General features: G+C 43.7%; 34 non-coding genes across 34 annotated transcripts; all 34 read left to right on the forward strand.

The window, feature by feature from the left end:
* Positions 1 to 55: 55 nt before the first annotated feature.
* On the forward strand, positions 56 to 127 carry TRNAG-CCC (transfer RNA glycine (anticodon CCC)). The gene has a single exon. It is a non-coding gene; the product is annotated as a tRNA-Gly (tRNA).
* A 905-nt stretch (positions 128 to 1,032) lies between these two features.
* Positions 1,033 to 1,104, forward strand: TRNAM-CAU (transfer RNA methionine (anticodon CAU)). Its single transcript has one exon. It is a non-coding gene; the product is annotated as a tRNA-Met (tRNA).
* Positions 1,105 to 1,651: 547 nt separating this feature from the next.
* On the forward strand, positions 1,652 to 1,723 carry TRNAG-UCC (transfer RNA glycine (anticodon UCC)). Its single transcript has one exon. It is a non-coding gene; the product is annotated as a tRNA-Gly (tRNA).
* A 910-nt stretch (positions 1,724 to 2,633) lies between these two features.
* On the forward strand, positions 2,634 to 2,705 carry TRNAM-CAU (transfer RNA methionine (anticodon CAU)). Its single transcript has one exon. It is a non-coding gene; the product is annotated as a tRNA-Met (tRNA).
* Positions 2,706 to 3,251: 546 nt separating this feature from the next.
* Positions 3,252 to 3,323, forward strand: TRNAG-CCC (transfer RNA glycine (anticodon CCC)). The gene has a single exon. It is a non-coding gene; the product is annotated as a tRNA-Gly (tRNA).
* A 905-nt stretch (positions 3,324 to 4,228) lies between these two features.
* Positions 4,229 to 4,300, forward strand: TRNAM-CAU (transfer RNA methionine (anticodon CAU)). Its single transcript has one exon. It is a non-coding gene; the product is annotated as a tRNA-Met (tRNA).
* Positions 4,301 to 4,847: 547 nt separating this feature from the next.
* On the forward strand, positions 4,848 to 4,919 carry TRNAG-UCC (transfer RNA glycine (anticodon UCC)). The gene has a single exon. It is a non-coding gene; the product is annotated as a tRNA-Gly (tRNA).
* Positions 4,920 to 5,829: 910 nt separating this feature from the next.
* Positions 5,830 to 5,901, forward strand: TRNAM-CAU (transfer RNA methionine (anticodon CAU)). The gene has a single exon. It is a non-coding gene; the product is annotated as a tRNA-Met (tRNA).
* A 546-nt stretch (positions 5,902 to 6,447) lies between these two features.
* TRNAG-CCC (transfer RNA glycine (anticodon CCC)) lies at positions 6,448 to 6,519 on the forward strand. Its single transcript has one exon. It is a non-coding gene; the product is annotated as a tRNA-Gly (tRNA).
* Positions 6,520 to 7,424: 905 nt separating this feature from the next.
* On the forward strand, positions 7,425 to 7,496 carry TRNAM-CAU (transfer RNA methionine (anticodon CAU)). Its single transcript has one exon. It is a non-coding gene; the product is annotated as a tRNA-Met (tRNA).
* A 547-nt stretch (positions 7,497 to 8,043) lies between these two features.
* Positions 8,044 to 8,115, forward strand: TRNAG-UCC (transfer RNA glycine (anticodon UCC)). Its single transcript has one exon. It is a non-coding gene; the product is annotated as a tRNA-Gly (tRNA).
* A 910-nt stretch (positions 8,116 to 9,025) lies between these two features.
* On the forward strand, positions 9,026 to 9,097 carry TRNAM-CAU (transfer RNA methionine (anticodon CAU)). The gene has a single exon. It is a non-coding gene; the product is annotated as a tRNA-Met (tRNA).
* Positions 9,098 to 9,643: 546 nt separating this feature from the next.
* TRNAG-CCC (transfer RNA glycine (anticodon CCC)) lies at positions 9,644 to 9,715 on the forward strand. Its single transcript has one exon. It is a non-coding gene; the product is annotated as a tRNA-Gly (tRNA).
* Positions 9,716 to 10,619: 904 nt separating this feature from the next.
* TRNAM-CAU (transfer RNA methionine (anticodon CAU)) lies at positions 10,620 to 10,691 on the forward strand. The gene has a single exon. It is a non-coding gene; the product is annotated as a tRNA-Met (tRNA).
* A 547-nt stretch (positions 10,692 to 11,238) lies between these two features.
* TRNAG-UCC (transfer RNA glycine (anticodon UCC)) lies at positions 11,239 to 11,310 on the forward strand. The gene has a single exon. It is a non-coding gene; the product is annotated as a tRNA-Gly (tRNA).
* Positions 11,311 to 12,220: 910 nt separating this feature from the next.
* Positions 12,221 to 12,292, forward strand: TRNAM-CAU (transfer RNA methionine (anticodon CAU)). Its single transcript has one exon. It is a non-coding gene; the product is annotated as a tRNA-Met (tRNA).
* Positions 12,293 to 12,838: 546 nt separating this feature from the next.
* On the forward strand, positions 12,839 to 12,910 carry TRNAG-CCC (transfer RNA glycine (anticodon CCC)). The gene has a single exon. It is a non-coding gene; the product is annotated as a tRNA-Gly (tRNA).
* Positions 12,911 to 13,815: 905 nt separating this feature from the next.
* On the forward strand, positions 13,816 to 13,887 carry TRNAM-CAU (transfer RNA methionine (anticodon CAU)). Its single transcript has one exon. It is a non-coding gene; the product is annotated as a tRNA-Met (tRNA).
* Positions 13,888 to 14,434: 547 nt separating this feature from the next.
* TRNAG-UCC (transfer RNA glycine (anticodon UCC)) lies at positions 14,435 to 14,506 on the forward strand. Its single transcript has one exon. It is a non-coding gene; the product is annotated as a tRNA-Gly (tRNA).
* A 910-nt stretch (positions 14,507 to 15,416) lies between these two features.
* On the forward strand, positions 15,417 to 15,488 carry TRNAM-CAU (transfer RNA methionine (anticodon CAU)). Its single transcript has one exon. It is a non-coding gene; the product is annotated as a tRNA-Met (tRNA).
* Positions 15,489 to 16,034: 546 nt separating this feature from the next.
* On the forward strand, positions 16,035 to 16,106 carry TRNAG-CCC (transfer RNA glycine (anticodon CCC)). The gene has a single exon. It is a non-coding gene; the product is annotated as a tRNA-Gly (tRNA).
* A 905-nt stretch (positions 16,107 to 17,011) lies between these two features.
* Positions 17,012 to 17,083, forward strand: TRNAM-CAU (transfer RNA methionine (anticodon CAU)). The gene has a single exon. It is a non-coding gene; the product is annotated as a tRNA-Met (tRNA).
* Positions 17,084 to 17,630: 547 nt separating this feature from the next.
* Positions 17,631 to 17,702, forward strand: TRNAG-UCC (transfer RNA glycine (anticodon UCC)). The gene has a single exon. It is a non-coding gene; the product is annotated as a tRNA-Gly (tRNA).
* Positions 17,703 to 18,612: 910 nt separating this feature from the next.
* TRNAM-CAU (transfer RNA methionine (anticodon CAU)) lies at positions 18,613 to 18,684 on the forward strand. Its single transcript has one exon. It is a non-coding gene; the product is annotated as a tRNA-Met (tRNA).
* A 546-nt stretch (positions 18,685 to 19,230) lies between these two features.
* On the forward strand, positions 19,231 to 19,302 carry TRNAG-CCC (transfer RNA glycine (anticodon CCC)). The gene has a single exon. It is a non-coding gene; the product is annotated as a tRNA-Gly (tRNA).
* Positions 19,303 to 20,207: 905 nt separating this feature from the next.
* TRNAM-CAU (transfer RNA methionine (anticodon CAU)) lies at positions 20,208 to 20,279 on the forward strand. The gene has a single exon. It is a non-coding gene; the product is annotated as a tRNA-Met (tRNA).
* A 547-nt stretch (positions 20,280 to 20,826) lies between these two features.
* On the forward strand, positions 20,827 to 20,898 carry TRNAG-UCC (transfer RNA glycine (anticodon UCC)). The gene has a single exon. It is a non-coding gene; the product is annotated as a tRNA-Gly (tRNA).
* Positions 20,899 to 21,808: 910 nt separating this feature from the next.
* On the forward strand, positions 21,809 to 21,880 carry TRNAM-CAU (transfer RNA methionine (anticodon CAU)). Its single transcript has one exon. It is a non-coding gene; the product is annotated as a tRNA-Met (tRNA).
* A 546-nt stretch (positions 21,881 to 22,426) lies between these two features.
* Positions 22,427 to 22,498, forward strand: TRNAG-CCC (transfer RNA glycine (anticodon CCC)). Its single transcript has one exon. It is a non-coding gene; the product is annotated as a tRNA-Gly (tRNA).
* A 904-nt stretch (positions 22,499 to 23,402) lies between these two features.
* Positions 23,403 to 23,474, forward strand: TRNAM-CAU (transfer RNA methionine (anticodon CAU)). The gene has a single exon. It is a non-coding gene; the product is annotated as a tRNA-Met (tRNA).
* A 547-nt stretch (positions 23,475 to 24,021) lies between these two features.
* TRNAG-UCC (transfer RNA glycine (anticodon UCC)) lies at positions 24,022 to 24,093 on the forward strand. The gene has a single exon. It is a non-coding gene; the product is annotated as a tRNA-Gly (tRNA).
* Positions 24,094 to 25,003: 910 nt separating this feature from the next.
* Positions 25,004 to 25,075, forward strand: TRNAM-CAU (transfer RNA methionine (anticodon CAU)). Its single transcript has one exon. It is a non-coding gene; the product is annotated as a tRNA-Met (tRNA).
* A 546-nt stretch (positions 25,076 to 25,621) lies between these two features.
* Positions 25,622 to 25,693, forward strand: TRNAG-CCC (transfer RNA glycine (anticodon CCC)). The gene has a single exon. It is a non-coding gene; the product is annotated as a tRNA-Gly (tRNA).
* A 904-nt stretch (positions 25,694 to 26,597) lies between these two features.
* On the forward strand, positions 26,598 to 26,669 carry TRNAM-CAU (transfer RNA methionine (anticodon CAU)). The gene has a single exon. It is a non-coding gene; the product is annotated as a tRNA-Met (tRNA).
* Positions 26,670 to 27,144: the final 475 nt, after the last annotated feature.

The raw sequence follows: 27,144 nt of genomic DNA on the forward strand, positions 1-27,144 counted from the left end.
TAGTCATTGATTTCGGGAACGTAATATTTAGAACCGAGAGCACACACATCAGAGGGCGTTGGTGGTATAGTGGTGAGCATAGCTGCTTCCCAAGCAGTTGACCCGGGTTCGATTCCCGGCCAACGCAGTGAAAATGCTTATATATTCTGCAAGCAGGACATATTTTAATGCAACATGTCTCAAAATGGAAATTTCATGAACAGATTAATCAGCCATATATAAAAAAATAAACAAATACATAGGCAAACATCTCAATCGCACCTTCTGATACATTCATTGTCCTAATATATGATAAGTTTTATAAAGCAGAGTCACAACTCACATGTGCTGGTAATAAATATGTTACAGTGGGCAAACAATGGAAGGGGCTGAGGCCCGACCAGACATTATAACTCCAACATCTCTATGTTAAAAAGCATTTCTAGGCAATATCTAGCCTCTGAAAAAAATATGCAAGATCCACCGATAAATCTGGCAAAAGTCCCTAACATTTTGTGCATACTTGTGCACTTACCAGAATGTAGCGCCACCTTGTAGCTGTCGAAGGTAATTGCTGCTCACAAAATGTTTTATCAGAAGGCAAGTTGAGAGGAATCCTAGAGGCAGATGTCCATGGAAAGAGCCGCTCACTGCAGCAGGAATGTTGGATGCTTCAAATTCGCAGAGTTTCCTGTCCAACGTCCACTCACGTCCCGAACGCTCCCAAACGCTCAAAAGCCTCACACCGGGCAAGCCCTCACCGGGTAGATCTCTGGCTCCCAGGTAAAGCCAAATCCTGAGCATGCTAGTGCTAGGATCACAGAGAGAGAGAGAGAGGGTTCATGACATGCTGTCTTGATAAAGGTCTGAAACGGCTAGTGCCTAAGAGTGTCTGACTTTCAGTTATGACTGATTGTGAGAGGGGAAGATGAAGTTTTTCTGTACCCAGCATGCCTTGCAATATACTTAGGCAAATGAGGTGAGAGCCGTACCAATCCCACGCTACTCTGCTTAATGCTCCCTATCTGCATAAAAAGAACACTTTCACAACAGAGCAGAGTGGCGCAGCGGAAGCGTGCTGGGCCCATAACCCAGAGGTCGATGGATCGAAACCATCCTCTGCTAATTTTGCTTGACTTTCCTTCCAAGGACCAAGCTGTCATTTCCACGCTGCCAGCAAGGAAAAGCACAAGCTTGTGCCAGCTATGTGAGAAAATACTTGTCAAATATCTGTGTCTGCTGAAATACAAGAGAGGGATCATCAAATGATCCACCCTGTACTTTGAAAGTAAAGACACACAATAATAAGCATAAATGACTGGTGGGACCTTCAAACACTTTTATGGGCAGGCTTTGAATTTCATTCTTTCCTTTTTGTTCTGCTCTTATCTATCTCCTGGGCATTTAATTGAATGTTCTGTATTTCTCTTCCCTGTTTTGCTTCCCATGCTGCCTCTATATATTCTTATCTATTATTTGTAATGCAGCTTTCCATTCTTCTCTTCTGCACAGCTTTGTCCTTGGTTTCAATCCCAGTTCCTTACCCTCTGCAAAAAACTTTCTATTGCTTTTCATGTTGGTATCTAAACCAAATGCACCATTGAAGCTGGTGCAAGATAGTCATTGAACTCAGGATCCTAATGTTAAGAACCGAGAGCGCACAGATCAGAGGGCGTTGGTGGTATAGTGGTGAGCATAGCTGCCTTCCAAGCAGTTGACCCGGGTTCGATTCCCGGCCAACGCAGTACAAATACTTATATATTCTGCAAGCAGGATATATTTTAATGCAACATGTCACAAAATGGAAATATAATGAACAGATTAATCAGCCGTTATATAAAAAATAAACAAATATGTAGGCAAGCATCTCAATCGCCCCTTCTGCTATATTCATTGTCCTAATATATGATAAGTTTCATAAAGCAGAGTCACCACTCACATGTGCTGGTAAAAAATATTTACAGTGGGCAGACAATGAAAGGGCTGAGGCCCGACCACACATTATAACTCCAGCATCTCTATGTTAAAAACCATTTCCTAGGCAATATCTAGCCTCTGAAAACAATATGCAAGATCCATCGATAAATCTGGTGAAAGTCGCCAACATTTTGTGCATACTTGTGCCCTCACCTGAATGTAGCGCCACCTTGTAGACGTCGGAGGTAACTGCAGCTCAAAAAATGTTTCATCAGAGGGCAAGTTTAGAGGAATCCAAAAGGCAGATGTCCATGGAAAGAGCCCCCGACTGCAGCAGGAAGGTTGGATGCTTCAAATTTGCATAGTTTCCAGTCCAACGTCCTCTCATGTACCGAACGCTCCCAAACGCTCAAAAGCCTTACACCGGGCAAGCCCTCACCGGGTAGATCTCTGGCTCCCAGGTAAAGCCAAATCCTGAGCATGCTAGCACTAGGATCACAGAGAGAGAGAGACAGAGAGTGTTGGAGAGCTGCTGTCTTGATAAAGGCCTGAAACGGCTAGTGCGTAAGAGGGTCTGGACTATCAGTTATGACTGATTGTGAGAGGGGAAGATGAAGATTTTCTGCACCCAGCATGCCTTGCGATATAATTAGGCAAATGAGGTGAGAGCCCGACCAATGCCACTTCACTCCGCTGAATGCCTCCTCATCTGCATAAAGAGATCACCTTCATGAACGAGCAGAGTGGCGCAGCGGAAGCGTGCTGGGCCCATAACCCAGAGGTCGATGGATCGAAACCATCCTCTGCTAATTTTGCTTGACTTTCCTTCCAAGGACCAAGCTGTCATTTCCACACTGCCAGAAAGGAAAAGCGCAAGCTTGTGCCAGCTATGTGAGAAAAGACTTCTCAACTATCTGTGTCTGTGTAATACAAGAGTGTTCGTGAAAGGATCAACCCTGTACTTTGAAAGTAAAGACACACAACTATAACCATAAATGACTGGTGGGAGCTTCACACAACTTTCTGGGCATGCTTTGAATTTCATTCTTCCCTTTTTTTTCTGCTCTTATCTATCTCCTGGGCATTTCATGGAATGTTCTCTCTTTCTCTTCCCTGCTTTGCTTCCCATGCTGCCTATATATGCTGATTTCTACTTTTTGTACTGTTGCATTTCATTTCTTCTCTTCTGCACAACTTTGTCCTTGGTTTCAATCCCCAGTTCCTTACCCTCTGCAAAAAACGTTCTACTACTTCTCATGTTGGTATCGAAACCAAATGCACCATTGAAGCTGTTGCAAGATAGTCATTGATTTCGGGAACGTAATATTTAGAACCGAGAGCACACACATCAGAGGGCGTTGGTGGTATAGTGGTGAGCATAGCTGCTTCCCAAGCAGTTGACCCGGGTTCGATTCCCGGCCAACGCAGTGAAAATGCTTATATATTCTGCAAGCAGGACATATTTTAATGCAACATGTCTCAAAATGGAAATTTCATGAACAGATTAATCAGCCATATATAAAAAAATAAACAAATACATAGGCAAACATCTCAATCGCACCTTCTGATACATTCATTGTCCTAATATATGATAAGTTTTATAAAGCAGAGTCACAACTCACATGTGCTGGTAATAAATATGTTACAGTGGGCAAACAATGGAAGGGGCTGAGGCCCGACCAGACATTATAACTCCAACATCTCTATGTTAAAAAGCATTTCTAGGCAATATCTAGCCTCTGAAAAAAATATGCAAGATCCACCGATAAATCTGGCAAAAGTCCCTAACATTTTGTGCATACTTGTGCACTTACCAGAATGTAGCGCCACCTTGTAGCTGTCGAAGGTAATTGCTGCTCACAAAATGTTTTATCAGAAGGCAAGTTGAGAGGAATCCTAGAGGCAGATGTCCATGGAAAGAGCCGCTCACTGCAGCAGGAATGTTGGATGCTTCAAATTCGCAGAGTTTCCTGTCCAACGTCCACTCACGTCCCGAACGCTCCCAAACGCTCAAAAGCCTCACACCGGGCAAGCCCTCACCGGGTAGATCTCTGGCTCCCAGGTAAAGCCAAATCCTGAGCATGCTAGTGCTAGGATCACAGAGAGAGAGAGAGAGGGTTCATGACATGCTGTCTTGATAAAGGTCTGAAACGGCTAGTGCCTAAGAGTGTCTGACTTTCAGTTATGACTGATTGTGAGAGGGGAAGATGAAGTTTTTCTGTACCCAGCATGCCTTGCAATATACTTAGGCAAATGAGGTGAGAGCCGTACCAATCCCACGCTACTCTGCTTAATGCTCCCTATCTGCATAAAAAGAACACTTTCACAACAGAGCAGAGTGGCGCAGCGGAAGCGTGCTGGGCCCATAACCCAGAGGTCGATGGATCGAAACCATCCTCTGCTAATTTTGCTTGACTTTCCTTCCAAGGACCAAGCTGTCATTTCCACGCTGCCAGCAAGGAAAAGCACAAGCTTGTGCCAGCTATGTGAGAAAATACTTGTCAAATATCTGTGTCTGCTGAAATACAAGAGAGGGATCATCAAATGATCCACCCTGTACTTTGAAAGTAAAGACACACAATAATAAGCATAAATGACTGGTGGGACCTTCAAACACTTTTATGGGCAGGCTTTGAATTTCATTCTTTCCTTTTTGTTCTGCTCTTATCTATCTCCTGGGCATTTAATTGAATGTTCTGTATTTCTCTTCCCTGTTTTGCTTCCCATGCTGCCTCTATATATTCTTATCTATTATTTGTAATGCAGCTTTCCATTCTTCTCTTCTGCACAGCTTTGTCCTTGGTTTCAATCCCAGTTCCTTACCCTCTGCAAAAAACTTTCTATTGCTTTTCATGTTGGTATCTAAACCAAATGCACCATTGAAGCTGGTGCAAGATAGTCATTGAACTCAGGATCCTAATGTTAAGAACCGAGAGCGCACAGATCAGAGGGCGTTGGTGGTATAGTGGTGAGCATAGCTGCCTTCCAAGCAGTTGACCCGGGTTCGATTCCCGGCCAACGCAGTACAAATACTTATATATTCTGCAAGCAGGATATATTTTAATGCAACATGTCACAAAATGGAAATATAATGAACAGATTAATCAGCCGTTATATAAAAAATAAACAAATATGTAGGCAAGCATCTCAATCGCCCCTTCTGCTATATTCATTGTCCTAATATATGATAAGTTTCATAAAGCAGAGTCACCACTCACATGTGCTGGTAAAAAATATTTACAGTGGGCAGACAATGAAAGGGCTGAGGCCCGACCACACATTATAACTCCAGCATCTCTATGTTAAAAACCATTTCCTAGGCAATATCTAGCCTCTGAAAACAATATGCAAGATCCATCGATAAATCTGGTGAAAGTCGCCAACATTTTGTGCATACTTGTGCCCTCACCTGAATGTAGCGCCACCTTGTAGACGTCGGAGGTAACTGCAGCTCAAAAAATGTTTCATCAGAGGGCAAGTTTAGAGGAATCCAAAAGGCAGATGTCCATGGAAAGAGCCCCCGACTGCAGCAGGAAGGTTGGATGCTTCAAATTTGCATAGTTTCCAGTCCAACGTCCTCTCATGTACCGAACGCTCCCAAACGCTCAAAAGCCTTACACCGGGCAAGCCCTCACCGGGTAGATCTCTGGCTCCCAGGTAAAGCCAAATCCTGAGCATGCTAGCACTAGGATCACAGAGAGAGAGAGACAGAGAGTGTTGGAGAGCTGCTGTCTTGATAAAGGCCTGAAACGGCTAGTGCGTAAGAGGGTCTGGACTATCAGTTATGACTGATTGTGAGAGGGGAAGATGAAGATTTTCTGCACCCAGCATGCCTTGCGATATAATTAGGCAAATGAGGTGAGAGCCCGACCAATGCCACTTCACTCCGCTGAATGCCTCCTCATCTGCATAAAGAGATCACCTTCATGAACGAGCAGAGTGGCGCAGCGGAAGCGTGCTGGGCCCATAACCCAGAGGTCGATGGATCGAAACCATCCTCTGCTAATTTTGCTTGACTTTCCTTCCAAGGACCAAGCTGTCATTTCCACACTGCCAGAAAGGAAAAGCGCAAGCTTGTGCCAGCTATGTGAGAAAAGACTTCTCAACTATCTGTGTCTGTGTAATACAAGAGTGTTCGTGAAAGGATCAACCCTGTACTTTGAAAGTAAAGACACACAACTATAACCATAAATGACTGGTGGGAGCTTCACACAACTTTCTGGGCATGCTTTGAATTTCATTCTTCCCTTTTTTTTCTGCTCTTATCTATCTCCTGGGCATTTCATGGAATGTTCTCTCTTTCTCTTCCCTGCTTTGCTTCCCATGCTGCCTATATATGCTGATTTCTACTTTTTGTACTGTTGCATTTCATTTCTTCTCTTCTGCACAACTTTGTCCTTGGTTTCAATCCCCAGTTCCTTACCCTCTGCAAAAAACGTTCTACTACTTCTCATGTTGGTATCGAAACCAAATGCACCATTGAAGCTGTTGCAAGATAGTCATTGATTTCGGGAACGTAATATTTAGAACCGAGAGCACACACATCAGAGGGCGTTGGTGGTATAGTGGTGAGCATAGCTGCTTCCCAAGCAGTTGACCCGGGTTCGATTCCCGGCCAACGCAGTGAAAATGCTTATATATTCTGCAAGCAGGACATATTTTAATGCAACATGTCTCAAAATGGAAATTTCATGAACAGATTAATCAGCCATATATAAAAAAATAAACAAATACATAGGCAAACATCTCAATCGCACCTTCTGATACATTCATTGTCCTAATATATGATAAGTTTTATAAAGCAGAGTCACAACTCACATGTGCTGGTAATAAATATGTTACAGTGGGCAAACAATGGAAGGGGCTGAGGCCCGACCAGACATTATAACTCCAACATCTCTATGTTAAAAAGCATTTCTAGGCAATATCTAGCCTCTGAAAAAAATATGCAAGATCCACCGATAAATCTGGCAAAAGTCCCTAACATTTTGTGCATACTTGTGCACTTACCAGAATGTAGCGCCACCTTGTAGCTGTCGAAGGTAATTGCTGCTCACAAAATGTTTTATCAGAAGGCAAGTTGAGAGGAATCCTAGAGGCAGATGTCCATGGAAAGAGCCGCTCACTGCAGCAGGAATGTTGGATGCTTCAAATTCGCAGAGTTTCCTGTCCAACGTCCACTCACGTCCCGAACGCTCCCAAACGCTCAAAAGCCTCACACCGGGCAAGCCCTCACCGGGTAGATCTCTGGCTCCCAGGTAAAGCCAAATCCTGAGCATGCTAGTGCTAGGATCACAGAGAGAGAGAGAGAGGGTTCATGACATGCTGTCTTGATAAAGGTCTGAAACGGCTAGTGCCTAAGAGTGTCTGACTTTCAGTTATGACTGATTGTGAGAGGGGAAGATGAAGTTTTTCTGTACCCAGCATGCCTTGCAATATACTTAGGCAAATGAGGTGAGAGCCGTACCAATCCCACGCTACTCTGCTTAATGCTCCCTATCTGCATAAAAAGAACACTTTCACAACAGAGCAGAGTGGCGCAGCGGAAGCGTGCTGGGCCCATAACCCAGAGGTCGATGGATCGAAACCATCCTCTGCTAATTTTGCTTGACTTTCCTTCCAAGGACCAAGCTGTCATTTCCACGCTGCCAGCAAGGAAAAGCACAAGCTTGTGCCAGCTATGTGAGAAAATACTTGTCAAATATCTGTGTCTGCTGAAATACAAGAGAGGGATCATCAAATGATCCACCCTGTACTTTGAAAGTAAAGACACACAATAATAAGCATAAATGACTGGTGGGACCTTCAAACACTTTTATGGGCAGGCTTTGAATTTCATTCTTTCCTTTTTGTTCTGCTCTTATCTATCTCCTGGGCATTTAATTGAATGTTCTGTATTTCTCTTCCCTGTTTTGCTTCCCATGCTGCCTCTATATATTCTTATCTATTATTTGTAATGCAGCTTTCCATTCTTCTCTTCTGCACAGCTTTGTCCTTGGTTTCAATCCCAGTTCCTTACCCTCTGCAAAAAACTTTCTATTGCTTTTCATGTTGGTATCTAAACCAAATGCACCATTGAAGCTGGTGCAAGATAGTCATTGAACTCAGGATCCTAATGTTAAGAACCGAGAGCGCACAGATCAGAGGGCGTTGGTGGTATAGTGGTGAGCATAGCTGCCTTCCAAGCAGTTGACCCGGGTTCGATTCCCGGCCAACGCAGTACAAATACTTATATATTCTGCAAGCAGGATATATTTTAATGCAACATGTCACAAAATGGAAATATAATGAACAGATTAATCAGCCGTTATATAAAAAATAAACAAATATGTAGGCAAGCATCTCAATCGCCCCTTCTGCTATATTCATTGTCCTAATATATGATAAGTTTCATAAAGCAGAGTCACCACTCACATGTGCTGGTAAAAAATATTTACAGTGGGCAGACAATGAAAGGGCTGAGGCCCGACCACACATTATAACTCCAGCATCTCTATGTTAAAAACCATTTCCTAGGCAATATCTAGCCTCTGAAAACAATATGCAAGATCCATCGATAAATCTGGTGAAAGTCGCCAACATTTTGTGCATACTTGTGCCCTCACCTGAATGTAGCGCCACCTTGTAGACGTCGGAGGTAACTGCAGCTCAAAAAATGTTTCATCAGAGGGCAAGTTTAGAGGAATCCAAAAGGCAGATGTCCATGGAAAGAGCCCCCGACTGCAGCAGGAAGGTTGGATGCTTCAAATTTGCATAGTTTCCAGTCCAACGTCCTCTCATGTACCGAACGCTCCCAAACGCTCAAAAGCCTTACACCGGGCAAGCCCTCACCGGGTAGATCTCTGGCTCCCAGGTAAAGCCAAATCCTGAGCATGCTAGCACTAGGATCACAGAGAGAGAGAGACAGAGAGTGTTGGAGAGCTGCTGTCTTGATAAAGGCCTGAAACGGCTAGTGCGTAAGAGGGTCTGGACTATCAGTTATGACTGATTGTGAGAGGGGAAGATGAAGATTTTCTGCACCCAGCATGCCTTGCGATATAATTAGGCAAATGAGGTGAGAGCCCGACCAATGCCACTTCACTCCGCTGAATGCCTCCTCATCTGCATAAAGAGATCACCTTCATGAACGAGCAGAGTGGCGCAGCGGAAGCGTGCTGGGCCCATAACCCAGAGGTCGATGGATCGAAACCATCCTCTGCTAATTTTGCTTGACTTTCCTTCCAAGGACGAAGCTGTCATTTCCACACTGCCAGAAAGGAAAAGCGCAAGCTTGTGCCAGCTATGTGAGAAAAGACTTCTCAACTATCTGTGTCTGTGTAATACAAGAGTGTTCGTGAAAGGATCAACCCTGTACTTTGAAAGTAAAGACACACAACTATAACCATAAATGACTGGTGGGAGCTTCACACAACTTTCTGGGCATGCTTTGAATTTCATTCTTCCCTTTTTTTTCTGCTCTTATCTATCTCCTGGGCATTTCATGGAATGTTCTCTCTTTCTCTTCCCTGCTTTGCTTCCCATGCTGCCTATATATGCTGATTTCTACTTTTTGTACTGTTGCATTTCATTTCTTCTCTTCTGCACAACTTTGTCCTTGGTTTCAATCCCCAGTTCCTTACCCTCTGCAAAAAACGTTCTACTACTTCTCATGTTGGTATCGAAACCAAATGCACCATTGAAGCTGTTGCAAGATAGTCATTGATTTCGGGAACGTAATATTTAGAACCGAGAGCACACACATCAGAGGGCGTTGGTGGTATAGTGGTGAGCATAGCTGCTTCCCAAGCAGTTGACCCGGGTTCGATTCCCGGCCAACGCAGTGAAAATGCTTATATATTCTGCAAGCAGGACATATTTTAATGCAACAGGTCTCAAAATGGAAATTTCATGAACAGATTAATCAGCCATATATAAAAAAATAAACAAATACATAGGCAAACATCTCAATCGCACCTTCTGATACATTCATTGTCCTAATATATGATAAGTTTTATAAAGCAGAGTCACAACTCACATGTGCTGGTAATAAATATGTTACAGTGGGCAAACAATGGAAGGGCTGAGGCCCGACCATACATTATAACTCCAACATCTCTATGTTAAAAAGCATTTCTAGGCAATATCTAGCCTCTGAAAAAAATATGCAAGATCCACCGATAAATCTGGCAAAAGTCCCTAACATTTTGTACATACTTGTGCACTTACCAGAATGTAGCGCCACCTTGTAGCTGTCGAAGGTAATTGCTGCTCACAAAATGTTTTATCAGAAGGCAAGTTAAGAGGAATCCTAGAGGCAGATGTCCATGGAAAGAGCCGCTCACTGCAGCAGGAATGTTGGATGCTTCAAATTCGCAGAGTTTCCTGTCCAACGTCCACTCACGTCCCGAACGCTCCCAAACGCTCAAAAGCCTCACACCGGGCAAGCCCTCACCGGGTAGATCTCTGGCTCCCAGGTAAAGCCAAATCCTGAGCATGCTAGTGCTAGGATCACAGAGAGAGAGAGAGAGGGTTCATGACATGCTGTCTTGATAAAGGTCTGAAACGGCTAGTGCCTAAGAGTGTCTGACTTTCAGTTATGACTGATTGTGAGAGGGGAAGATGAAGTTTTTCTGTACCCAGCATGCCTTGCAATATACTTAGGCAAATGAGGTGAGAGCCGTACCAATCCCACGCTACTCTGCTTAATGCTCCCTATCTGCATAAAAAGAACACTTTCACAACAGAGCAGAGTGGCGCAGCGGAAGCGTGCTGGGCCCATAACCCAGAGGTCGATGGATCGAAACCATCCTCTGCTAATTTTGCTTGACTTTCCTTCCAAGGACCAAGCTGTCATTTCCACGCTGCCAGCAAGGAAAAGCACAAGCTTGTGCCAGCTATGTGAGAAAATACTTGTCAAATATCTGTGTCTGCTGAAATACAAGAGAGGGATCATCAAATGATCCACCCTGTACTTTGAAAGTAAAGACACACAATAATAAGCATAAATGACTGGTGGGACCTTCAAACACTTTTATGGGCAGGCTTTGAATTTCATTCTTTCCTTTTTGTTCTGCTCTTATCTATCTCCTGGGCATTTAATTGAATGTTCTGTATTTCTCTTCCCTGTTTTGCTTCCCATGCTGCCTCTATATATTCTTATCTATTATTTGTAATGCAGCTTTCCATTCTTCTCTTCTGCACAGCTTTGTCCTTGGTTTCAATCCCAGTTCCTTACCCTCTGCAAAAAACTTTCTATTGCTTTTCATGTTGGTATCTAAACCAAATGCACCATTGAAGCTGGTGCAAGATAGTCATTGAACTCAGGATCCTAATGTTAAGAACCGAGAGCGCACAGATCAGAGGGCGTTGGTGGTATAGTGGTGAGCATAGCTGCCTTCCAAGCAGTTGACCCGGGTTCGATTCCCGGCCAACGCAGTACAAATACTTATATATTCTGCAAGCAGGATATATTTTAATGCAACATGTCACAAAATGGAAATATAATGAACAGATTAATCAGCCGTTATATAAAAAATAAACAAATATGTAGGCAAGCATCTCAATCGCCCCTTCTGCTATATTCATTGTCCTAATATATGATAAGTTTCATAAAGCAGAGTCACCACTCACATGTGCTGGTAAAAAATATTTACAGTGGGCAGACAATGAAAGGGCTGAGGCCCGACCACACATTATAACTCCAGCATCTCTATGTTAAAAACCATTTCCTAGGCAATATCTAGCCTCTGAAAACAATATGCAAGATCCATCGATAAATCTGGTGAAAGTCGCCAACATTTTGTGCATACTTGTGCCCTCACCTGAATGTAGCGCCACCTTGTAGACGTCGGAGGTAACTGCAGCTCAAAAAATGTTTCATCAGAGGGCAAGTTTAGAGGAATCCAAAAGGCAGATGTCCATGGAAAGAGCCCCCGACTGCAGCAGGAAGGTTGGATGCTTCAAATTTGCATAGTTTCCAGTCCAACGTCCTCTCATGTACCGAACGCTCCCAAACGCTCAAAAGCCTTACACCGGGCAAGCCCTCACCGGGTAGATCTCTGGCTCCCAGGTAAAGCCAAATCCTGAGCATGCTAGCACTAGGATCACAGAGAGAGAGAGACAGAGAGTGTTGGAGAGCTGCTGTCTTGATAAAGGCCTGAAACGGCTAGTGCGTAAGAGGGTCTGGACTATCAGTTATGACTGATTGTGAGAGGGGAAGATGAAGATTTTCTGCACCCAGCATGCCTTGCGATATAATTAGGCAAATGAGGTGAGAGCCCGACCAATGCCACTTCACTCCGCTGAATGCCTCCTCATCTGCATAAAGAGATCACCTTCATGAACGAGCAGAGTGGCGCAGCGGAAGCGTGCTGGGCCCATAACCCAGAGGTCGATGGATCGAAACCATCCTCTGCTAATTTTGCTTGACTTTCCTTCCAAGGACCAAGCTGTCATTTCCACACTGCCAGAAAGGAAAAGCGCAAGCTTGTGCCAGCTATGTGAGAAAAGACTTCTCAACTATCTGTGTCTGTGTAATACAAGAGTGTTCGTGAAAGGATCAACCCTGTACTTTGAAAGTAAAGACACACAACTATAACCATAAATGACTGGTGGGAGCTTCACACAACTTTCTGGGCATGCTTTGAATTTCATTCTTCCCTTTTTTTTCTGCTCTTATCTATCTCCTGGGCATTTCATGGAATGTTCTCTCTTTCTCTTCCCTGCTTTGCTTCCCATGCTGCCTATATATGCTGATTTCTACTTTTTGTACTGTTGCATTTCATTTCTTCTCTTCTGCACAACTTTGTCCTTGGTTTCAATCCCCAGTTCCTTACCCTCTGCAAAAAACGTTCTACTACTTCTCATGTTGGTATCGAAACCAAATGCACCATTGAAGCTGTTGCAAGATAGTCATTGATTTCGGGAACGTAATATTTAGAACCGAGAGCACACACATCAGAGGGCGTTGGTGGTATAGTGGTGAGCATAGCTGCTTCCCAAGCAGTTGACCCGGGTTCGATTCCCGGCCAACGCAGTGAAAATGCTTATATATTCTGCAAGCAGGACATATTTTAATGCAACATGTCTCAAAATGGAAATTTCATGAACAGATTAATCAGCCATATATAAAAAAATAAACAAATACATAGGCAAACATCTCAATCGCACCTTCTGATACATTCATTGTCCTAATATATGATAAGTTTTATAAAGCAGAGTCACAACTCACATGTGCTGGTAATAAATATGTTACAGTGGGCAAACAATGGAAGGGGCTGAGGCCCGACCAGACATTATAACTCCAACATCTCTATGTTAAAAAGCATTTCTAGGCAATATCTAGCCTCTGAAAAAAATATGCAAGATCCACCGATAAATCTGGCAAAAGTCCCTAACATTTTGTGCATACTTGTGCACTTACCAGAATGTAGCGCCACCTTGTAGCTGTCGAAGGTAATTGCTGCTCACAAAATGTTTTATCAGAAGGCAAGTTGAGAGGAATCCTAGAGGCAGATGTCCATGGAAAGAGCCGCTCACTGCAGCAGGAATGTTGGATGCTTCAAATTCGCAGAGTTTCCTGTCCAACGTCCACTCACGTCCCGAACGCTCCCAAACGCTCAAAAGCCTCACACCGGGCAAGCCCTCACCGGGTAGATCTCTGGCTCCCAGGTAAAGCCAAATCCTGAGCATGCTAGTGCTAGGATCACAGAGAGAGAGAGAGAGGGTTCATGACATGCTGTCTTGATAAAGGTCTGAAACGGCTAGTGCCTAAGAGTGTCTGACTTTCAGTTATGACTGATTGTGAGAGGGGAAGATGAAGTTTTTCTGTACCCAGCATGCCTTGCAATATACTTAGGCAAATGAGGTGAGAGCCATACCAATCCCACGCTACTCTGCTTAATGCTCCCTATCTGCATAAAAAGAACACTTTCACAACAGAGCAGAGTGGCGCAGCGGAAGCGTGCTGGGCCCATAACCCAGAGGTCGATGGATCGAAACCATCCTCTGCTAATTTTGCTTGACTTTCCTTCCAAGGACCAAGCTGTCATTTCCACGCTGCCAGCAAGGAAAAGCACAAGCTTGTGCCAGCTATGTGAGAAAATACTTGTCAAATATCTGTGTCTGCTGAAATACAAGAGAGGGATCATCAAATGATCCACCCTGTACTTTGAAAGTAAAGACACACAATAATAAGCATAAATGACTGGTGGGACCTTCAAACACTTTTATGGGCAGGCTTTGAATTTCATTCTTTCCTTTTTGTTCTGCTCTTATCTATCTCCTGGGCATTTAATTGAATGTTCTGTATTTCTCTTCCCTGTTTTGCTTCCCATGCTGCCTCTATATATTCTTATCTATTATTTGTAATGCAGCTTTCCATTCTTCTCTTCTGCACAGCTTTGTCCTTGGTTTCAATCCCAGTTCCTTACCCTCTGCAAAAAACTTTCTATTGCTTTTCATGTTGGTATCTAAACCAAATGCACCATTGAAGCTGGTGCAAGATAGTCATTGAACTCAGGATCCTAATGTTAAGAACCGAGAGCGCACAGATCAGAGGGCGTTGGTGGTATAGTGGTGAGCATAGCTGCCTTCCAAGCAGTTGACCCGGGTTCGATTCCCGGCCAACGCAGTACAAATACTTATATATTCTGCAAGCAGGATATATTTTAATGCAACATGTCACAAAATGGAAATATAATGAACAGATTAATCAGCCGTTATATAAAAAATAAACAAATATGTAGGCAAGCATCTCAATCGCCCCTTCTGCTATATTCATTGTCCTAATATATGATAAGTTTCATAAAGCAGAGTCACCACTCACATGTGCTGGTAAAAAATATTTACAGTGGGCAGACAATGAAAGGGCTGAGGCCCGACCACACATTATAACTCCAGCATCTCTATGTTAAAAACCATTTCCTAGGCAATATCTAGCCTCTGAAAACAATATGCAAGATCCATCGATAAATCTGGTGAAAGTCGCCAACATTTTGTGCATACTTGTGCCCTCACCTGAATGTAGCGCCACCTTGTAGACGTCGGAGGTAACTGCAGCTCAAAAAATGTTTCATCAGAGGGCAAGTTTAGAGGAATCCAAAAGGCAGATGTCCATGGAAAGAGCCCCCGACTGCAGCAGGAAGGTTGGATGCTTCAAATTTGCATAGTTTCCAGTCCAACGTCCTCTCATGTACCGAACGCTCCCAAACGCTCAAAAGCCTTACACCGGGCAAGCCCTCACCGGGTAGATCTCTGGCTCCCAGGTAAAGCCAAATCCTGAGCATGCTAGCACTAGGATCACAGAGAGAGAGAGACAGAGAGTGTTGGAGAGCTGCTGTCTTGATAAAGGCCTGAAACGGCTAGTGCGTAAGAGGGTCTGGACTATCAGTTATGACTGATTGTGAGAGGGGAAGATGAAGATTTTCTGCACCCAGCATGCCTTGCGATATAATTAGGCAAATGAGGTGAGAGCCCGACCAATGCCACTTCACTCCGCTGAATGCCTCCTCATCTGCATAAAGAGATCACCTTCATGAACGAGCAGAGTGGCGCAGCGGAAGCGTGCTGGGCCCATAACCCAGAGGTCGATGGATCGAAACCATCCTCTGCTAATTTTGCTTGACTTTCCTTCCAAGGACCAAGCTGTCATTTCCACACTGCCAGAAAGGAAAAGCGCAAGCTTGTGCCAGCTATGTGAGAAAAGACTTCTCAACTATCTGTGTCTGTGTAATACAAGAGTGTTCGTGAAAGGATCAACCCTGTACTTTGAAAGTAAAGACACACAACTATAACCATAAATGACTGGTGGGAGCTTCACACAACTTTCTGGGCATGCTTTGAATTTCATTCTTCCCTTTTTTTTCTGCTCTTATCTATCTCCTGGGCATTTCATGGAATGTTCTCTCTTTCTCTTCCCTGCTTTGCTTCCCATGCTGCCTATATATGCTGATTTCTACTTTTTGTACTGTTGCATTTCATTTCTTCTCTTCTGCACAACTTTGTCCTTGGTTTCAATCCCCAGTTCCTTACCCTCTGCAAAAAACGTTCTACTACTTCTCATGTTGGTATCGAAACCAAATGCACCATTGAAGCTGTTGCAAGATAGTCATTGATTTCGGGAACGTAATATTTAGAACCGAGAGCACACACATCAGAGGGCGTTGGTGGTATAGTGGTGAGCATAGCTGCTTCCCAAGCAGTTGACCCGGGTTCGATTCCCGGCCAACGCAGTGAAAATGCTTATATATTCTGCAAGCAGGACATATTTTAATGCAACATGTCTCAAAATGGAAATTTCATGAACAGATTAATCAGCCATATATAAAAAAATAAACAAATACATAGGCAAACATCTCAATCGCACCTTCTGATACATTCATTGTCCTAATATATGATAAGTTTTATAAAGCAGAGTCACAACTCACATGTGCTGGTAATAAATATGTTACAGTGGGCAAACAATGGAAGGGGCTGAGGCCCGACCAGACATTATAACTCCAACATCTCTATGTTAAAAAGCATTTCTAGGCAATATCTAGCCTCTGAAAAAAATATGCAAGATCCACCGATAAATCTGGCAAAAGTCCCTAACATTTTGTGCATACTTGTGCACTTACCAGAATGTAGCGCCACCTTGTAGCTGTCGAAGGTAATTGCTGCTCACAAAATGTTTTATCAGAAGGCAAGTTGAGAGGAATCCTAGAGGCAGATGTCCATGGAAAGAGCCGCTCACTGCAGCAGGAATGTTGGATGCTTCAAATTCGCAGAGTTTCCTGTCCAACGTCCACTCACGTCCCGAACGCTCCCAAACGCTCAAAAGCCTCACACCGGGCAAGCCCTCACCGGGTAGATCTCTGGCTCCCAGGTAAAGCCAAATCCTGAGCATGCTAGTGCTAGGATCACAGAGAGAGAGAGAGAGGGTTCATGACATGCTGTCTTGATAAAGGTCTGAAACGGCTAGTGCCTAAGAGTGTCTGACTTTCAGTTATGACTGATTGTGAGAGGGGAAGATGAAGTTTTTCTGTACCCAGCATGCCTTGCAATATACTTAGGCAAATGAGGTGAGAGCCATACCAATCCCACGCTACTCTGCTTAATGCTCCCTATCTGCATAAAAAGAACACTTTCACAACAGAGCAGAGTGGCGCAGCGGAAGCGTGCTGGGCCCATAACCCAGAGGTCGATGGATCGAAACCATCCTCTGCTAATTTTGCTTGACTTTCCTTCCAAGGACCAAGCTGTCATTTCCACGCTGCCAGCAAGGAAAAGCACAAGCTTGTGCCAGCTATGTGAGAAAATACTTGTCAAATATCTGTGTCTGCTGAAATACAAGAGAGGGATCATCAAATGATCCACCCTGTACTTTGAAAGTAAAGACACACAATAATAAGCATAAATGACTGGTGGGACCTTCAAACACTTTTATGGGCAGGCTTTGAATTTCATTCTTTCCTTTTTGTTCTGCTCTTATCTATCTCCTGGGCATTTAATTGAATGTTCTGTATTTCTCTTCCCTGTTTTGCTTCCCATGCTGCCTCTATATATTCTTATCTATTATTTGTAATGCAGCTTTCCATTCTTCTCTTCTGCACAGCTTTGTCCTTGGTTTCAATCCCAGTTCCTTACCCTCTGCAAAAAACTTTCTATTGCTTTTCATGTTGGTATCTAAACCAAATGCACCATTGAAGCTGGTGCAAGATAGTCATTGAACTCAGGATCCTAATGTTAAGAACCGAGAGCGCACAGATCAGAGGGCGTTGGTGGTATAGTGGTGAGCATAGCTGCCTTCCAAGCAGTTGACCCGGGTTCGATTCCCGGCCAACGCAGTACAAATACTTATATATTCTGCAAGCAGGATATATTTTAATGCAACATGTCACAAAATGGAAATATAATGAACAGATTAATCAGCCGTTATATAAAAAATAAACAAATATGTAGGCAAGCATCTCAATCGCCCCTTCTGCTATATTCATTGTCCTAATATATGATAAGTTTCATAAAGCAGAGTCACCACTCACATGTGCTGGTAAAAAATATTTACAGTGGGCAGACAATGAAAGGGCTGAGGCCCGACCACACATTATAACTCCAGCATCTCTATGTTAAAAACCATTTCCTAGGCAATATCTAGCCTCTGAAAACAATATGCAAGATCCATCGATAAATCTGGTGAAAGTCGCCAACATTTTGTGCATACTTGTGCCCTCACCTGAATGTAGCGCCACCTTGTAGACGTCGGAGGTAACTGCAGCTCAAAAAATGTTTCATCAGAGGGCAAGTTTAGAGGAATCCAAAAGGCAGATGTCCATGGAAAGAGCCCCCGACTGCAGCAGGAAGGTTGGATGCTTCAAATTTGCATAGTTTCCAGTCCAACGTCCTCTCATGTACCGAACGCTCCCAAACGCTCAAAAGCCTTACACCGGGCAAGCCCTCACCGGGTAGATCTCTGGCTCCCAGGTAAAGCCAAATCCTGAGCATGCTAGCACTAGGATCACAGAGAGAGAGAGACAGAGAGTGTTGGAGAGCTGCTGTCTTGATAAAGGCCTGAAACGGCTAGTGCGTAAGAGGGTCTGGACTATCAGTTATGACTGATTGTGAGAGGGGAAGATGAAGATTTTCTGCACCCAGCATGCCTTGCGATATAATTAGGCAAATGAGGTGAGAGCCCGACCAATGCCACTTCACTCCGCTGAATGCCTCCTCATCTGCATAAAGAGATCACCTTCATGAACGAGCAGAGTGGCGCAGCGGAAGCGTGCTGGGCCCATAACCCAGAGGTCGATGGATCGAAACCATCCTCTGCTAATTTTGCTTGACTTTCCTTCCAAGGACCAAGCTGTCATTTCCACACTGCCAGAAAGGAAAAGCGCAAGCTTGTGCCAGCTATGTGAGAAAAGACTTCTCAACTATCTGTGTCTGTGTAATACAAGAGTGTTCGTGAAAGGATCAACCCTGTACTTTGAAAGTAAAGACACACAACTATAACCATAAATGACTGGTGGGAGCTTCACACAACTTTCTGGGCATGCTTTGAATTTCATTCTTCCCTTTTTTTTCTGCTCTTATCTATCTCCTGGGCATTTCATGGAATGTTCTCTCTTTCTCTTCCCTGCTTTGCTTCCCATGCTGCCTATATATGCTGATTTCTACTTTTTGTACTGTTGCATTTCATTTCTTCTCTTCTGCACAACTTTGTCCTTGGTTTCAATCCCCAGTTCCTTACCCTCTGCAAAAAACGTTCTACTACTTCTCATGTTGGTATCGAAACCAAATGCACCATTGAAGCTGTTGCAAGATAGTCATTGATTTCGGGAACGTAATATTTAGAACCGAGAGCACACACATCAGAGGGCGTTGGTGGTATAGTGGTGAGCATAGCTGCTTCCCAAGCAGTTGACCCGGGTTCGATTCCCGGCCAACGCAGTGAAAATGCTTATATATTCTGCAAGCAGGACATATTTTAATGCAACATGTCTCAAAATGGAAATTTCATGAACAGATTAATCAGCCATATATAAAAAAATAAACAAATACATAGGCAAACATCTCAATCGCACCTTCTGATACATTCATTGTCCTAATATATGATAAGTTTTATAAAGCAGAGTCACAACTCACATGTGCTGGTAATAAATATGTTACAGTGGGCAAACAATGGAAGGGGCTGAGGCCCGACCAGACATTATAACTCCAACATCTCTATGTTAAAAAGCATTTCTAGGCAATATCTAGCCTCTGAAAAAAATATGCAAGATCCACCGATAAATCTGGCAAAAGTCCCTAACATTTTGTGCATACTTGTGCACTTACCAGAATGTAGCGCCACCTTGTAGCTGTCGAAGGTAATTGCTGCTCACAAAATGTTTTATCAGAAGGCAAGTTGAGAGGAATCCTAGAGGCAGATGTCCATGGAAAGAGCCGCTCACTGCAGCAGGAATGTTGGATGCTTCAAATTCGCAGAGTTTCCTGTCCAACGTCCACTCACGTCCCGAACGCTCCCAAACGCTCAAAAGCCTCACACCGGGCAAGCCCTCACCGGGTAGATCTCTGGCTCCCAGGTAAAGCCAAATCCTGAGCATGCTAGTGCTAGGATCACAGAGAGAGAGAGAGAGGGTTCATGACATGCTGTCTTGATAAAGGTCTGAAACGGCTAGTGCCTAAGAGTGTCTGACTTTCAGTTATGACTGATTGTGAGAGGGGAAGATGAAGTTTTTCTGTACCCAGCATGCCTTGCAATATACTTAGGCAAATGAGGTGAGAGCCGTACCAATCCCACGCTACTCTGCTTAATGCTCCCTATCTGCATAAAAAGAACACTTTCACAACAGAGCAGAGTGGCGCAGCGGAAGCGTGCTGGGCCCATAACCCAGAGGTCGATGGATCGAAACCATCCTCTGCTAATTTTGCTTGACTTTCCTTCCAAGGACCAAGCTGTCATTTCCACGCTGCCAGCAAGGAAAAGCACAAGCTTGTGCCAGCTATGTGAGAAAATACTTGTCAAATATCTGTGTCTGCTGAAATACAAGAGAGGGATCATCAAATGATCCACCCTGTACTTTGAAAGTAAAGACACACAATAATAAGCATAAATGACTGGTGGGACCTTCAAACACTTTTATGGGCAGGCTTTGAATTTCATTCTTTCCTTTTTGTTCTGCTCTTATCTATCTCCTGGGCATTTAATTGAATGTTCTGTATTTCTCTTCCCTGTTTTGCTTCCCATGCTGCCTCTATATATTCTTATCTATTATTTGTAATGCAGCTTTCCATTCTTCTCTTCTGCACAGCTTTGTCCTTGGTTTCAATCCCAGTTCCTTACCCTCTGCAAAAAACTTTCTATTGCTTTTCATGTTGGTATCTAAACCAAATGCACCATTGAAGCTGGTGCAAGATAGTCATTGAACTCAGGATCCTAATGTTAAGAACCGAGAGCGCACAGATCAGAGGGCGTTGGTGGTATAGTGGTGAGCATAGCTGCCTTCCAAGCAGTTGACCCGGGTTCGATTCCCGGCCAACGCAGTACAAATACTTATATATTCTGCAAGCAGGATATATTTTAATGCAACATGTCACAAAATGGAAATATAATGAACAGATTAATCAGCCGTTATATAAAAAATAAACAAATATGTAGGCAAGCATCTCAATCGCCCCTTCTGCTATATTCATTGTCCTAATATATGATAAGTTTCATAAAGCAGAGTCACCACTCACATGTGCTGGTAAAAAATATTTACAGTGGGCAGACAATGAAAGGGCTGAGGCCCGACCACACATTATAACTCCAGCATCTCTATGTTAAAAACCATTTCCTAGGCAATATCTAGCCTCTGAAAACAATATGCAAGATCCATCGATAAATCTGGTGAAAGTCGCCAACATTTTGTGCATACTTGTGCCCTCACCTGAATGTAGCGCCACCTTGTAGACGTCGGAGGTAACTGCAGCTCAAAAAATGTTTCATCAGAGGGCAAGTTTAGAGGAATCCAAAAGGCAGATGTCCATGGAAAGAGCCCCCGACTGCAGCAGGAAGGTTGGATGCTTCAAATTTGCATAGTTTCCAGTCCAACGTCCTCTCATGTACCGAACGCTCCCAAACGCTCAAAAGCCTTACACCGGGCAAGCCCTCACCGGGTAGATCTCTGGCTCCCAGGTAAAGCCAAATCCTGAGCATGCTAGCACTAGGATCACAGAGAGAGAGAGACAGAGAGTGTTGGAGAGCTGCTGTCTTGATAAAGGCCTGAAACGGCTAGTGCGTAAGAGGGTCTGGACTATCAGTTATGACTGATTGTGAGAGGGGAAGATGAAGATTTTCTGCACCCAGCATGCCTTGCGATATAATTAGGCAAATGAGGTGAGAGCCCGACCAATGCCACTTCACTCCGCTGAATGCCTCCTCATCTGCATAAAGAGATCACCTTCATGAACGAGCAGAGTGGCGCAGCGGAAGCGTGCTGGGCCCATAACCCAGAGGTCGATGGATCGAAACCATCCTCTGCTAATTTTGCTTGACTTTCCTTCCAAGGACCAAGCTGTCATTTCCACACTGCCAGAAAGGAAAAGCGCAAGCTTGTGCCAGCTATGTGAGAAAAGACTTCTCAACTATCTGTGTCTGTGTAATACAAGAGTGTTCGTGAAAGGATCAACCCTGTACTTTGAAAGTAAAGACACACAACTATAACCATAAATGACTGGTGGGAGCTTCACACAACTTTCTGGGCATGCTTTGAATTTCATTCTTCCCTTTTTTTTCTGCTCTTATCTATCTCCTGGGCATTTCATGGAATGTTCTCTCTTTCTCTTCCCTGCTTTGCTTCCCATGCTGCCTATATATGCTGATTTCTACTTTTTGTACTGTTGCATTTCATTTCTTCTCTTCTGCACAACTTTGTCCTTGGTTTCAATCCCCAGTTCCTTACCCTCTGCAAAAAACGTTCTACTACTTCTCATGTTGGTATCGAAACCAAATGCACCATTGAAGCTGTTGCAAGATAGTCATTGATTTCGGGAACGTAATATTTAGAACCGAGAGCACACACATCAGAGGGCGTTGGTGGTATAGTGGTGAGCATAGCTGCTTCCCAAGCAGTTGACCCGGGTTCGATTCCCGGCCAACGCAGTGAAAATGCTTATATATTCTGCAAGCAGGACATATTTTAATGCAACAGGTCTCAAAATGGAAATTTCATGAACAGATTAATCAGCCATATATAAAAAAATAAACAAATACATAGGCAAACATCTCAATCGCACCTTCTGATACATTCATTGTCCTAATATATGATAAGTTTTATAAAGCAGAGTCACAACTCACATGTGCTGGTAATAAATATGTTACAGTGGGCAAACAATGGAAGGGCTGAGGCCCGACCATACATTATAACTCCAACATCTCTATGTTAAAAAGCATTTCTAGGCAATATCTAGCCTCTGAAAAAAATATGCAAGATCCACCGATAAATCTGGCAAAAGTCCCTAACATTTTGTGCATACTTGTGCACTTACCAGAATGTAGCGCCACCTTGTAGCTGTCGAAGGTAATTGCTGCTCACAAAATGTTTTATCAGAAGGCAAGTTGAGAGGAATCCTAGAGGCAGATGTCCATGGAAAGAGCCGCTCACTGCAGCAGGAATGTTGGATGCTTCAAATTCGCAGAGTTTCCTGTCCAACGTCCACTCACGTCCCGAACGCTCCCAAACGCTCAAAAGCCTCACACCGGGCAAGCCCTCACCGGGTAGATCTCTGGCTCCCAGGTAAAGCCAAATCCTGAGCATGCTAGTGCTAGGATCACAGAGAGAGAGAGAGAGGGTTCATGACATGCTGTCTTGATAAAGGTCTGAAACGGCTAGTGCCTAAGAGTGTCTGACTTTCAGTTATGACTGATTGTGAGAGGGGAAGATGAAGTTTTTCTGTACCCAGCATGCCTTGCAATATACTTAGGCAAATGAGGTGAGAGCCGTACCAATCCCACGCTACTCTGCTTAATGCTCCCTATCTGCATAAAAAGAACACTTTCACAACAGAGCAGAGTGGCGCAGTGGAAGCGTGCTGGGCCCATAACCCAGAGGTCGATGGATCGAAACCATCCTCTGCTAATTTTGCTTGACTTTCCTTCCAAGGACCAAGCTGTCATTTCCACGCTGCCAGCAAGGAAAAGCACAAGCTTGTGCCAGCTATGTGAGAAAATACTTGTCAAATATCTGTGTCTGCTGAAATACAAGAGAGGGATCATCAAATGATCCACCCTGTACTTTGAAAGTAAAGACACACAATAATAAGCATAAATGACTGGTGGGACCTTCAAACACTTTTATGGGCAGGCTTTGAATTTCATTCTTTCCTTTTTGTTCTGCTCTTATCTATCTCCTGGGCATTTAATTGAATGTTCTGTATTTCTCTTCCCTGTTTTGCTTCCCATGCTGCCTCTATATATTCTTATCTATTATTTGTAATGCAGCTTTCCATTCTTCTCTTCTGCACAGCTTTGTCCTTGGTTTCAATCCCAGTTCCTTACCCTCTGCAAAAAACTTTCTATTGCTTTTCATGTTGGTATCTAAACCAAATGCACCATTGAAGCTGGTGCAAGATACTCATTGAACTCAGGATCCTAATGTTAAGAACCGAGAGCGCACAGATCAGAGGGCGTTGGTGGTATAGTGGTGAGCATAGCTGCCTTCCAAGCAGTTGACCCGGGTTCGATTCCCGGCCAACGCAGTACAAATACTTATATATTCTGCAAGCAGGATATATTTTAATGCAACATGTCACAAAATGGAAATATAATGAACAGATTAATCAGCCGTTATATAAAAAATAAACAAATATGTAGGCAAGCATCTCAATCGCCCCTTCTGCTATATTCATTGTCCTAATATATGATAAGTTTCATAAAGCAGAGTCACCACTCACATGTGCTGGTAAAAAATATTTACAGTGGGCAGACAATGAAAGGGCTGAGGCCCGACCACACATTATAACTCCAGCATCTCTATGTTAAAAACCATTTCCTAGGCAATATCTAGCCTCTGAAAACAATATGCAAGATCCATCGATAAATCTGGTGAAAGTCGCCAACATTTTGTGCATACTTGTGCCCTCACCTGAATGTAGCGCCACCTTGTAGACGTCGGAGGTAACTGCAGCTCAAAAAATGTTTCATCAGAGGGCAAGTTTAGAGGAATCCAAAAGGCAGATGTCCATGGAAAGAGCCCCCGACTGCAGCAGGAAGGTTGGATGCTTCAAATTTGCATAGTTTCCAGTCCAACGTCCTCTCATGTACCGAACGCTCCCAAACGCTCAAAAGCCTTACACCGGGCAAGCCCTCACCGGGTAGATCTCTGGCTCCCAGGTAAAGCCAAATCCTGAGCATGCTAGCACTAGGATCACAGAGAGAGAGAGACAGAGAGTGTTGGAGAGCTGCTGTCTTGATAAAGGCCTGAAACGGCTAGTGCGTAAGAGGGTCTGGACTATCAGTTATGACTGATTGTGAGAGGGGAAGATGAAGATTTTCTGCACCCAGCATGCCTTGCGATATAATTAGGCAAATGAGGTGAGAGCCCGACCAATGCCACTTCACTCCGCTGAATGCCTCCTCATCTGCATAAAGAGATCACCTTCATGAACGAGCAGAGTGGCGCAGTGGAAGCGTGCTGGGCCCATAACCCAGAGGTCGATGGATCGAAACCATCCTCTGCTAATTTTGCTTGACTTTCCTTCCAAGGACGAAGCTGTCATTTCCACACTGCCAGAAAGGAAAAGCGCAAGCTTGTGCCAGCTATGTGAGAAAAGACTTCTCAACTATCTGTGTCTGTGTAATACAAGAGTGTTCGTGAAAGGATCAACCCTGTACTTTGAAAGTAAAGACACACAACTATAACCATAAATGACTGGTGGGAGCTTCACACAACTTTCTGGGCATGCTTTGAATTTCATTCTTCCCTTTTTTTTCTGCTCTTATCTATCTCCTGGGCATTTCATGGAATGTTCTCTCTTTCTCTTCCCTGCTTTGCTTCCCATGCTGCCTATATATGCTGATTTCTACTTTTTGTACTGTTGCATTTCATTTCTTCTCTTCTGCACAACTTTGTCCTTGGTTTCAATCCCCAGTTCCTTACCCTCTGCAAAAAACGTTCTACTACTTCTCATGTTGGTATCGAAACCAAATGCACCATTGAAGCTGTTGCAAGATAGTCATTGATTTCGGGAACGTAATATTTAGAACCGAGAGCACACACATCAGAGGGCGTTGGTGGTATAGTGGTGAGCATAGCTGCTTCCCAAGCAGTTGACCCGGGTTCGATTCCCGGCCAACGCAGTGAATATGCTTATATATTCTGCAAGCAGGACATATTTTAATGCAACAGGTCTCAAAATGGAAATTTCATGAACAGATTAATCAGCCATATATAAAAAAATAAACAAATACATAGGCAAACATCTCAATCGCACCTTCTGATACATTCATTGTCCTAATATATGATAAGTTTTATAAAGCAGAGTCACAACTCACATGTGCTGGTAATAAATATGTTACAGTGGGCAAACAATGGAAGGGCTGAGGCCCGACCAGACATTATAACTCCAACATCTCTATGTTAAAAAGCATTTCTAGGCAATATCTAGCCTCTGAAAAAAATATGCAAGATCCACCGATAAATCTGGCAAAAGTCCCTAACATTTTGTGCATACTTGTGCACTTACCAGAATGTAGCGCCACCTTGTAGCTGTCGAAGGTAATTGCTGCTCACAAAATGTTTTATCAGAAGGCAAGTTGAGAGGAATCCTAGAGGCAGATGTCCATGGAAAGAGCCGCTCACTGCAGCAGGAATGTTGGATGCTTCAAATTCGCAGAGTTTCCTGTCCAACGTCCACTCACGTCCCGAACGCTCCCAAACGCTCAAAAGCCTCACACCGGGCAAGCCCTCACCGGGTAGATCTCTGGCTCCCAGGTAAAGCCAAATCCTGAGCATGCTAGTGCTAGGATCACAGAGAGAGAGAGAGAGGGTTCATGACATGCTGTCTTGATAAAGGTCTGAAACGGCTAGTGCCTAAGAGTGTCTGACTTTCAGTTATGACTGATTGTGAGAGGGGAAGATGAAGTTTTTCTGTACCCAGCATGCCTTGCAATATACTTAGGCAAATGAGGTGAGAGCCGTACCAATCCCACGCTACTCTGCTTAATGCTCCCTATCTGCATAAAAAGAACACTTTCACAACAGAGCAGAGTGGCGCAGCGGAAGCGTGCTGGGCCCATAACCCAGAGGTCGATGGATCGAAACCATCCTCTGCTAATTTTGCTTGACTTTCCTTCCAAGGACCAAGCTGTCATTTCCACGCTGCCAGCAAGGAAAAGCACAAGCTTGTGCCAGCTATGTGAGAAAATACTTGTCAAATATCTGTGTCTGCTGAAATACAAGAGAGGGATCATCAAATGATCCACCCTGTACTTTGAAAGTAAAGACACACAATAATAAGCATAAATGACTGGTGGGACCTTCAAACACTTTTATGGGCAGGCTTTGAATTTCATTCTTTCCTTTTTGTTCTGCTCTTATCTATCTCCTGGGCATTTAATTGAATGTTCTGTATTTCTCTTCCCTGTTTTGCTTCCCATGCTGCCTCTATATATTCTTATCTATTATTTGTAATGCAGCTTTCCATTCTTCTCTTCTGCACAGCTTTGTCCTTGGTTTCAATCCCAGTTCCTTACCCTCTGCAAAAAACTTTCTATTGCTTTTCATGTTGGTATCTAAACCAAATGCACCA

This window comes from Lissotriton vulgaris, unplaced genomic scaffold (assembly GCF_964263255.1).
Source record: "Lissotriton vulgaris unplaced genomic scaffold, aLisVul1.2 SCAFFOLD_975, whole genome shotgun sequence".
Lineage (NCBI taxonomy): Eukaryota > Metazoa > Chordata > Amphibia > Caudata > Salamandridae > Lissotriton > Lissotriton vulgaris.